Below are 10,514 nucleotides of genomic sequence, written 5' to 3' on the forward strand. Positions count from 1 at the left end.
GCCTCCATCTGGGCTTCTGTCCCGCCTCCAGATCCAGGCAAGACTTGCTACTGTTGATATGTAGTGTTGATCACTCCAGTGTTCCAATTTGAATCATCTCCAGTCTGGCTTTTTCCATCTCCAGCTCCCACATGGTATGTATATACATTTGTGTCTCTATCCATCTACATCCATATCTGCTTCCTTTACTAGATAATAAGCTACCACCTTTTTTCCCTACCTCCAAAATGTTACATAATGGTTTACCTATAAGAGATTTTTAGTCAACATTTATTGGTAGCATAAAACATTGTTGATGTGGCGGTTAAGAACTATATGACTGATCAGATTCTGTATCCTGTAGAATGAAAGGTGCAGACTCCTAAGAAGCACTGCTCTGAGAGTAACAATGCTAACATAATCCAATATTTAGTCTATATTAGGTACTATGGTAAGCATTTTTACGTAAATTATCTCACTTATCCTCATGCAACTCCCCAATTGTTATTATTGGTCCCATTTTACATATGAGAAAACTGAACCTTAGTGAAATTAAATAACTTGCTTGAGGGCTTATGTAAATGGACCACATACTACAGGAATTCCAAGATTGCATATCAGGGACTATGGCATACAAAACACAAAACAGGGGCACCTGGGTGGCTCTGTCGGTTAAGCATACGACTTGATTTTGGCCCAGGTCATGATCTCGTGGTTTGTGAGTTTGAGCCCCGTGTCAGGCTCTGTGCTGCCAGTGCAGAGACTGCTTGGGATTCTCTCTCTCCCTCCACCACTCTCTCACTCTCCCTCTCAAAATAAATAAGCTTTAAAATATTAAAAAAAATTTTTTTAATCTGTCACATTGAAGTGAATTATGTAATATGAGTCTTCATCAATATCAGTGGGTAGGTTTGTGTTTATATTAGTGTTTGTCTTCCCCCAAAGAGTGTAAGCTCTATGATGATAGGAACCATTTTGTTCCTTCTATCTGCAGTCCCTAACAAATTCCCTGGTCCAATTTAGGTATACCAATCTATAAATGATCTCAGTCTTCTGGTGGGTCGACAAGTTCATCTCCTGATACATCAACTTTGCTGCAAGAACAAGGCATTTTGGAAGCTGAGTGTCAGTAGTCATCATGAGAAATGCATTACCATGTCCCAGAAAAACGGTGCCCATCCTATCTTCCATTCTTTAGATAGATTTCTGGCATAGATCTTTGATGGAGAAAAAGATGAATTACTATACCAAAGAGGAGTTAACAGGGTCAAGGAAAGTACATTTTCTAAATAATTTGTATATTCCTATCAAGTATATAGTCTTGAAAACCTAACCACATTCGATGCATGTTTTTTTTGTTGGAATCACATGACTGTGCCGGTCTGAGTTATCAGTTACAACTCAGAAAGGAGGAGTTTGTGTCCTCACTGTCCCTCTCTACCCAAAGTGGCTATGAGAGACTTGGGTGCTGTCAGAAAGGACAGCAGAAAGAAAAACAGAGGGTATTATCCCATGCTTTTCAAAATCGCTTTTGCTCTTGCTTTCCTATTGCTTAGAGGTTCAGGTTTTAACTTCTCAGCCTGGTATTCAAGAAATTCCATTTTATGACGCTCACTTATACTTTTACCTTTATAGAATAGCCCTCAATAGGGACTCTGGTCCATGGAATGGATTCTGCTCTTCCTCTCATATGTCAAGGTCACTTTAATCTTCATTCTGCTTAAACAGTGTGATACTCTTACTTTTCTCTTTATCCATATTTTCTCTAATTCCTCAAAACCAGGGTTAAATGTGACTTTCTGCTTTCTCCTGATGACTTCAATGTATACTATGACTGTGACCATAGTTTACTATTGTGGCTAAGGGTTCAGATTCTCAGGCCAGACTTAGGTCAACACAAGGCTTCCTCATTTGCAATCTAGGTGATCTCGAAGGAATTATTAACTTCCTCAAGCCCAGTTTCCTCATCTACAAAATGTGAATAGATGAAACTATGTCATAGAATTGTTATGTGAATTAATGAACTTTTGCATGTAAATTGTTTCATTTTGAAAAATCAAAATCTTAGATGCTTAAGTGTTTTAAACCTGATATAATTGGAGGACACCATGAAGTTAAAGGAAGAAATCACAGCTTTGGTATACGGTTCTTTAGTCAAGTCTGTGTGATGCTTTGAGTCATTGCCATAGTGAACACAAGAGAAAGACTTCCGTTAATGGTGGTGATGGGAGTGAGGATTTTGTGTTCAGGTTCAGCAATGTGAAGTTGACAAAAGTTTAGGGCATTCAGGGAGAAGCAAGTGGACAGTGGGATTCACACTGAGTCTGGGAGGTAATTGAAGCCAGGAGTATGTATGGAATCACCTAGGAAAAGGGTAGAGTGCGAAATAAAGAGGATTCATGATCAAGGATTACAGGCTTGCTTGGAGGCTGCATAGAAGACGATTAGTTTGCAAAGCAAATGGAAAAGTGAGTACAAAGACAAAACAAAACAAAACAAAACAAAACAATGGTAGTGCTAAGTTTCCATTGGAGGAGAATATTTCAAGAAGGCAGGCATGTTTGGTGTTGACAAATGCTTCTGGGGGGCCAAATAAGCTGACGACTGAAATAACCACTGTGTTACCTACAGGAGGCCGTTACTGACCTTTGTGGGAGCTGTTGGAGGGTTTTGGAGTGGATCAAGGGTAGAATGGGAAATAGAGAAATAGAGACATCAGGTAAAGAAAACATTTTTTTTTTTAAAGTGACTGTTAAGACAAGAACAGATATGGGGGCAGAATATAGAATGAAATATAAGCTGTGTTGAATTTTTTTTAAGAGGAGAAATTTAAGCATATTTGAAAGCCAGTGGGCAGGATGCAAATGTGTTATGGGTTGAATTGGCCCCTGGACATTTCATATATTTAATTTATAACCCCCAGTATCTCAGAATGTGACCTTATTTGGAAATAGCTTCATTGCAAATGTAATCAGTTAAGCTGAGGTCATACTGGAGGAGTCATATCATCCGATATGACTGGTGTCCTTGTTAAAAGTGGAAATTTTGGATGCAGAGACACACATAGGAGAATGCCATATGAAGATGAAGACAGAAATTGGGGTGATGCCTCAACATGCCAAGGAGTGCCAGAGATTGCCAGCAAACCACCAGAAGCTAGGAGAGAGACATGGAACATAATCTACAGTCTTAAGAAGGAACCAACCCTGCTGACACCTTGACCTCAGACTTCTAGCCTCCAGACTGTGAGACAACAAGTTTCAGTCGTTGAAGTCACCAGTCGGTAGGACTTTGTTATGGTGGCTTTAGAAAGCTCATATAAGATCATGGAAAGCAGATGAATATACAAAGGATAGTCGATAGTGTAAGTTCCTCAGAAAGTAAGTGAAAATGATAGTTGTATGAGGTGAGGGCAGGCCTGTGTGTTTGCTATTGGAAAGATGATGAGTTTCCCATATGCTGGCCTCTATTGTCTCTGCACACTAGGAGGAGATATAATATGGTGAAGGTAGAGGAATAAAATGGGAGGTTCGAGGACCCATGTGAAGCTGGCGATGGAATTTAATCACATTAGCTAATTGGCTCGGTTGTGTGGCTCTCTTCAGCAATGCTCAGCTGCGCAGAGAAGTGGAGAGCTGGGCCACCCAGGGATGGGGCCCAGCAGGACAGGACAACCGAAATATAGAACAGCAAGAAATGTTATTGACCAATCTTCTATGGAAGCTGAGCTGACAGAAGCGAAGAGGTGGGTTTGAAGGATAGAGTTGGTGGTTTGAAGAAAGTAAAAGAGCCTTACTGAGTTTGAAGAATGTTTGTGGTGGAAAATGTTGAATAAGCCAGTAGAGGAGAGAGATGTGAGGGCGGGACAGTGGATTATGGGTGATGACAAGGTTCCAGATGTGACTATTGGAGTAGCTAGACTGAGACAAAGAACCGAGAGACTATTACACCACGGTGTGGAGTGGATTTGTTTGCTTATTTAACAAATAATAACCGGGTGCCTATTCTGTGCCTGGAACTACTCTAAGTTCTGAGAATAAAAGAGTGGACAAAATAAACACAAATTTCTGCCCTGCAGAGCTTTCAGCTGAAACAGTCAATCAATCAATATATATATATGTTTGATATGTCAGATTGTAAGGGTGCACTGGAAAAATTAAAGTAATGGCACAGGATGGGTACTGTGTGGTCAGGGAAATACTTCTTGATAAGGTGATATTTAAACAGAGACCCAAAGCCGTTGAGATGAGTTGAGATGTGTCTATCTTGAAGAATATTTCGGAAAAGGAGAACAGTTGAGTGAAAAGGCCCCCAATCCATGTAATTGCCGTAGGATCTCCCAGTAACCCCCTTCATATAAATAGGTCTCCTTCAGAGTGTTTCCCAGTATTTCTATGGTTTCCTCTCAGGGGAGGCCACACAGGTGTCCTTACGGAAGTCCTCGCAGGTGTCTTCACGAGTTCCCTGATGAATCTGCACCTGCTTCTGCTCTGGCCTTCACATCCTGCTGCAACACCCTCTGCTGCAGAGGACCCAGGTGGTCTGTGTTCTGTTGGGCACAGCTGGCTTTCCTGTGGTGGTATCAGATGTCCCGCTGGCCCGCTGGGAGGGGACACTTCCCATCTTAGGTCCAAAGGGTCAGTGCCCTTGCTCTTGCCCTGCTCCTGTGCAAACTCCAGGACCTGATAACCGCCATCCGGTGGTGGCCTCCCCATTGGTGCCCATTTCTCTGCACTGCTGACAGTGCCATCTCTAACTCTGGAAAACAGTAGAAACTCCCATCCCCCCTCCAACTCCCCCCCCCCCCCCAGCCAATGGAAGTTAGGGCAGGTGGTGCCCATCAAAGGAAACAAACTATCTTTCCAGAGAGAAGAGAAGCGCCCAGCCAAGTTTCATCTCATTTCCACTCTGGGAACAACCACTTGGCATATTGATTGTCATCACTTTTTCCAGGAGGAAACAGGCTGTGGTTTTGTTATGACTCCAAAGGAAAAAAAAAAATCAAGAGAGTCTGATATCAGATCATTTCTCAAAGTCTAGGTGATTTGGTCATATTCACAGTTACTTTTTCACCTCTTGGCGGGGGTGGGGGGGAATCAAACTTGTTCAACTATTTTTAAAAAAGGACGATCAGTTACATAGGTAATTGAGGCTTCATTGTATATTCCACATCATAAAACGCTTGGTGCTGTGAAGTGGATGCAGTCGAAAGAGCAGTGACGTGTTATGTAAATCGATGTTTATGAATTAATAATTTTATAAAAATGCATCAGAAAAACTCAGTATTTGAGAAGCTCCCATAATGGCTAACTTTATGAAATGATTAGACACCGCTCAATTTATTTGCTAGGTGAATCTGTTCTTTTCCTATTTTTGCTTACAATAAGTCACATCTTTCATGTATATTTCTGCGCACCTGAGCACTTATGTGGGTGCATTTGACTAAGCTTAGTGGGAAACTTGTAAAGAATAAACTGTAGTTACCTCAAATAGTATGAAATAGGGGAATGAATTGAAATGTTTTTCAACTAAAGAGAAAAAAAATAGGAGCCCGTTTCATTCACTTTCTAGAAGATAAGTGTGAGACTTTATGTTTTTGAAAGGTTAAATATTTCAAAAATATTCTAACCACTATAATCTTTATACCTAAGGTGACATTTTCGAAAATAATCAGGAAAACAGACTAGTTCTATAGTGGCCAAAATGTAAAATGCACAGACTTACGCAGTACAAACTGAAATTTCCTCCCAGGGAGGTAGCCGGCGAGGAATGAGGCCAGGCCCGTATTATGACATGGCACCATGGAAGGAGGTAGGGCAGCCTTCTCCCATCGAGGGCATTGATGTTTCTGGTCTAGATCTTTATGTCCTCAGGGCCCTCAGTGCTCAGCTGCACACAAAATACAGTTTTTTATATGCTCTGTTTATCTTGTGATCCATACTAATCTCTCCATGCTCTAGTGACTTACCTCTTACAGGATTTGGGGACCACACAGGCCAGTAAGTTCTTTCCCTTTATAACCTGCCATCCAAAGACATTTTTGATGCTCAGACAATTCCCTGCTGTTTACAACATCAGAGGTGTCCTCCAAATAATTTTCCCCTCTTAACTTCAATAGTACCATTTCTACTTTTCATCTGACTTGGTAGCTAATAAATTGGGACAGGAGAGAGAGAGAGAGAGGGAGAGAGAAAAAAAACCTCCTTTCTTTTCGTCTCTTATTTTATTTTATTTTTTGTTTTTCAGGGGTTATTTGCTAAAATATGGTCTTCAATATGTTCTTACTTTCATATTTTCATATTTTTTTACGTTTTGTGAATTTCTTTCATCACTTATTTCTATTTTGAAAGTGAATCTATAATTCCATAGAAAACATTATTGAAAGGTATTTTAATTCTTTGACGGCTTCCTTCTCTCATTAAACTTAGTCACCTTGATTTATAAACTCTTGAGAGAATATACATGTTTCTCAAAAAATAGGTATATTCAGCATTAAAAAACACAGTGGAACCCACAAGAAGTTTTATTTTTTCATGGACTTGAGTGTACAATGATTTGATCATTTCCCCAAGTCATGGGACATATATATTAGTAAAGACAGATTTAGCATCAGCAAGAGAAAGCCCTTCTCCAACTGGCTTAACAATGAGGAACTTCATTGTTCCATGTAACAGGAAGCTGAGGACTAGCACAGGATCCGGGGAAGGATGAGGGGCTCCTGCTTACCTTGTGTGCTTTCTACTGGATCTGCCTTCATCTGTGTTGGCTTCATTCTTAGATTGTGAAGCTTTGCGCAGTGGCAGTATCGTAGCCAATGAGGTTTATCCGAGGCGCGATTATTGCTAATTGAAAACATTCTTAGGTTGTGAGCAAGATGCCTGCAGCAGCTCCCGATATGGCAGTGTCCAGGGGACCAAGAAAGGGCTGTCTCTCCTTGTGCCTCCTTCTTAGGACCAAGAAGCACTTTCCCAAAAGCCCTCAGTTTTTCTTTCACTGGAATTGACTAGGGCAGGATCACATGACCATCCCTGACCCAGTGATTGGTAAAGGGAATTTGTGTGGCGTGATTGAGTAAGGCTAATCGTTTTGGGGGCCCTGACCCTGCTTCCAGATTCCTCATTTCACTTATCCTTAGTCAGGCTAATCGTTTGGGGTGGCCACGTACCTCTGAAGACGTACCCAAATTTCGGTGTCACATGGTGTTCTAAGATTCATTTCATTTCATGCTCTAATGTCAGGTTGGTTAAAGATCTGATGGCATTATTAGGCACCTCACACTAATACCAAGCAAAGTTCAGGCTGGTGGAGGGGAGATGGAGCTTCTTTGGGATACTATCAACTCTTAGGGTTACTTTGCCAGACACATTTAGTAAGGGATGCCCACTATCCAGAGAAGCAAGTGATCCAGGGATGATAGCAATCCTCCCTTACATTTAATTTGATGTGAGTCAGAGAACATAAAGCAGAATTCTGGATTATTCATATGAAACTCTATTAGGACCTAACTACTACAAGGTAATTATTTACAAAAGAGTCTCCCTGTGCAAGGCCAAATTAAAAAAAAAAATGGACAGTTTTTTTTTTCTCACGAAACCAGTTCCTTCTCAATCTTTCTCATTCCTGTCCACTTATATGCCTGAGCCACAGACATGGCCATCAGCCTTGATTCTCCCCCATTCCTCATCCTGCAGTTCTAATTCATCAGTGAGATCACACATTCTATTTGCAAATGAAGCAGAATCCCTCCACTTCTTTTCAACTGCGTTCTACCTTCCTCGTATTAGCTCTGCGGCATGGGCAGTGGGATGGGTTGCCTGATGATCTCAGTGCACACCCTGGCTCCATCTGTGCTGCTGTTCAACCCTCCATTCCTAAAACAGCCTCCAGTGGAACCTTAACACATGTAAATTGCACATCGCTTCTTGAAACCTTTTAATGACTTCGCGCTGCGCTAAGAATAACATGCACTCTCTTGGCCATGGCTGGCAATGTTCTGCAGGTTGTGACCCTGTGTACCTCTGCAGTCTCATCTGGTGCCATGTTGCCTTCACTCCAGCCACACTGGGCTGCTTCTGTGGCTTGAACAGAGCTAAATTGTTTCCATCATGGGGTCTTCACTTATACCGTTCCCTCTACTTTGACCATCGTTTCCTCTGTTCCGTTTACAGCAGCCTCCTGGGCTGGTCTCCTCCTAGTCATTACTTTTTCATAGTGGCTTTCTCTTCTCACCTTGTTTACACAGAACTGCTCCTTTGGAGGAACAGAGGGGTTGTAATTTTAACCTATTCTTTGCCCACATATGCCTTTCCTCAGTTTGTAATTATGTGCCTTTTTGTTTCCCTATTTGTTATCCTTATCCCTCTTTAGACCTGATGCTCCATGAAGGCAGAGGCTATGTTGATCCCATTCAGAACTCTACACCATTCTTAAGAGCAGGGTCTGGGTCCCAGCAGGTATACTCTATGGATAGGAGCGCCATGAACAAATCCCCTGTAAAGCGGTGATTCCCTTGAGTGGAGGCTGTCTCCCTGCATTCCCGGCTGCATCTACACCACATACTATGTCCTCAGTACCTGTTAATTGTTAAACAAATGGATATCTCTTATCAGAATAATAAAAGTTAGCGTTTGGCTCTAGATTCATGAAACATAAGAATGGATTTCTCATTATTTGAAGAAATTCAATTGTATCGTTAGCAAACATTCAGCAGAGCTTGTGATATTTTCAGGTAAGTTTAGTACGACTCTGGCAAAATAGTGCAACACTATTTCTTTAATGAGGAAAGAGAACACTTGAAGAGTTAGGAAGTCAGAAGAAAATAATCACGAACAAAGAGAGTGGGAGAATCACTTCATCTAAATTTAACTTGATGTATGAAGCGTCCTAATAGATTCATGAAAGGTTAAAAGCAACTAGAGATAAACCTCTGGTGAATATAATCAAAGATAGGCCTTGTCTTTTTTAGGGTCCCATTTTGGACTACTTCACGGCTAGTGAACTGTTTGTCCATGTTGATACATGCTAACACTTACATCGTATTTGCCATATGTCAAGCATTCTCTTAGTACATTAACTCATTTAAGACTTCTACAGTCCTATCAGAAAGGTTCTATTATTATGCCTATTTTATTGAAGCATAGAGAGATCAAGTGACTAACCAAAGATAACATAGCTAGCAAGTGGATTTCAAACACTGACCTATAATTTTTGTAGAGCAGAAGACTCCCTTAGATCACCACAACCCAAGAAGCTAAATAAGAGTATGAAGGAGAGTTTATAAATGTTAATGATCACTGCCTTTTCTATGGTCCTTGTTCACTGGGTCTCACAGAAAGGAGCACTGTCAACAATTTAAAAATAATTTTAGGCATGCGCAAAGTAATGTAAACACATGAGTGTATAAAACATAAAATGAAATGATGGTTTGCACAGTTCCTTAGAATAGAATCCTAGTAGTACTATTTGACTGCTGGTCACTAATTGATTAATAAAGTAGGGAGAGATGAAGAGACAGGGGCCTTCAGGGGAGCTGGCCCAAACCGAGGCCAGCTACGCCTGCTCTGCTCTGCTTAGCTCTGTGACCTTTACTGCCTTGGATATCAGATTCTTCAGCAAATTAGGGCACCAGGTTGGATGACCTCTAAGTCTGGCCAACTATAGCCTTGAATGACTCTATACAAAGGTACCAGTGTGTTAATAGAAGAACAAAAGTTGTATTAACTCTCCTTTTATTTTAGACTGAAGTTTTCAGGAAGCCATCTTAATTCTGTCAGTTCTAGCTCTGTAATGTGTCTTGCCTAGACAGTCTTCTTTAGTTTTAATTTCCCCTGAACCCACTTTTTACATTGTCCCCAGAGAGGCTTTTTGGAAATAAAATACTTGGCCTTATCATTCCCCTGCTTAAAAATCTTTAGTAGCTTCCCTCTTCCCAATACAAGATGTTCATGATGAGATAGGAGGAGGTGTTCCTACCTTAAACCCTGTACTCTTGTGCACCAAGCTATATGCATCCTTGGAGTGTTCCAAACGATTTCATATCCTCATGCGTTTTCTCTGGTTGTTCCTTCTGCCCTGAATGCTACCCCTCTATGCCCCTTGGTTGTATGGTGAAGATTTTCAACACTTAGGAAAATGTCAGTTCCCCTATGAGACTTTCCTGTCTGGATCTCTCGTGTAACAGGTTCCCTTTCTACCTTACCACAGATAGAATGGACTATTCCTTCTTTGGGGTCTCCACTGCCCCCAGACCCTAATTTTCTATTTGAGACACTTCAATACTTGTCTGTTGACTCCTTCTAACATTGCTGACCGTAAAGAACAATGTTACATCCACTTTTACTTTTTGTTGTGTTTAGCATGGTGTCTGATAACATGGTAATAGCTGATTAATTATAAACGGATGAATAAAAGCATGAATAGAGTGAATGAGTAAACATCAATTGTCTAAAAAGTCTATCTCGCTTTTAAATTTTAAAGGCTTTGGCTGAATGCATTCCGAGATGGGGACAGATAAGAAAAAAATGTGAGTAAACAGT

At 40.9% G+C, this 10,514-nt stretch overlaps 1 pseudogene; it reads left to right on the plus strand.

Annotated features, from left to right (window-relative positions):
• The first annotated feature begins 6,764 nt into the window (after positions 1 to 6,764).
• Positions 6,765 to 6,841, plus strand: LOC128775382 (U4 spliceosomal RNA; annotated as a pseudogene).
• Positions 6,842 to 10,514: the final 3,673 nt, after the last annotated feature.

This window comes from Panthera pardus, unplaced genomic scaffold, assembly GCF_024362965.1.
Source record: "Panthera pardus isolate Hobbes unplaced genomic scaffold, ASM2436296v1 HiC_scaffold_7, whole genome shotgun sequence".
Lineage (NCBI taxonomy): Eukaryota > Metazoa > Chordata > Mammalia > Carnivora > Felidae > Panthera > Panthera pardus.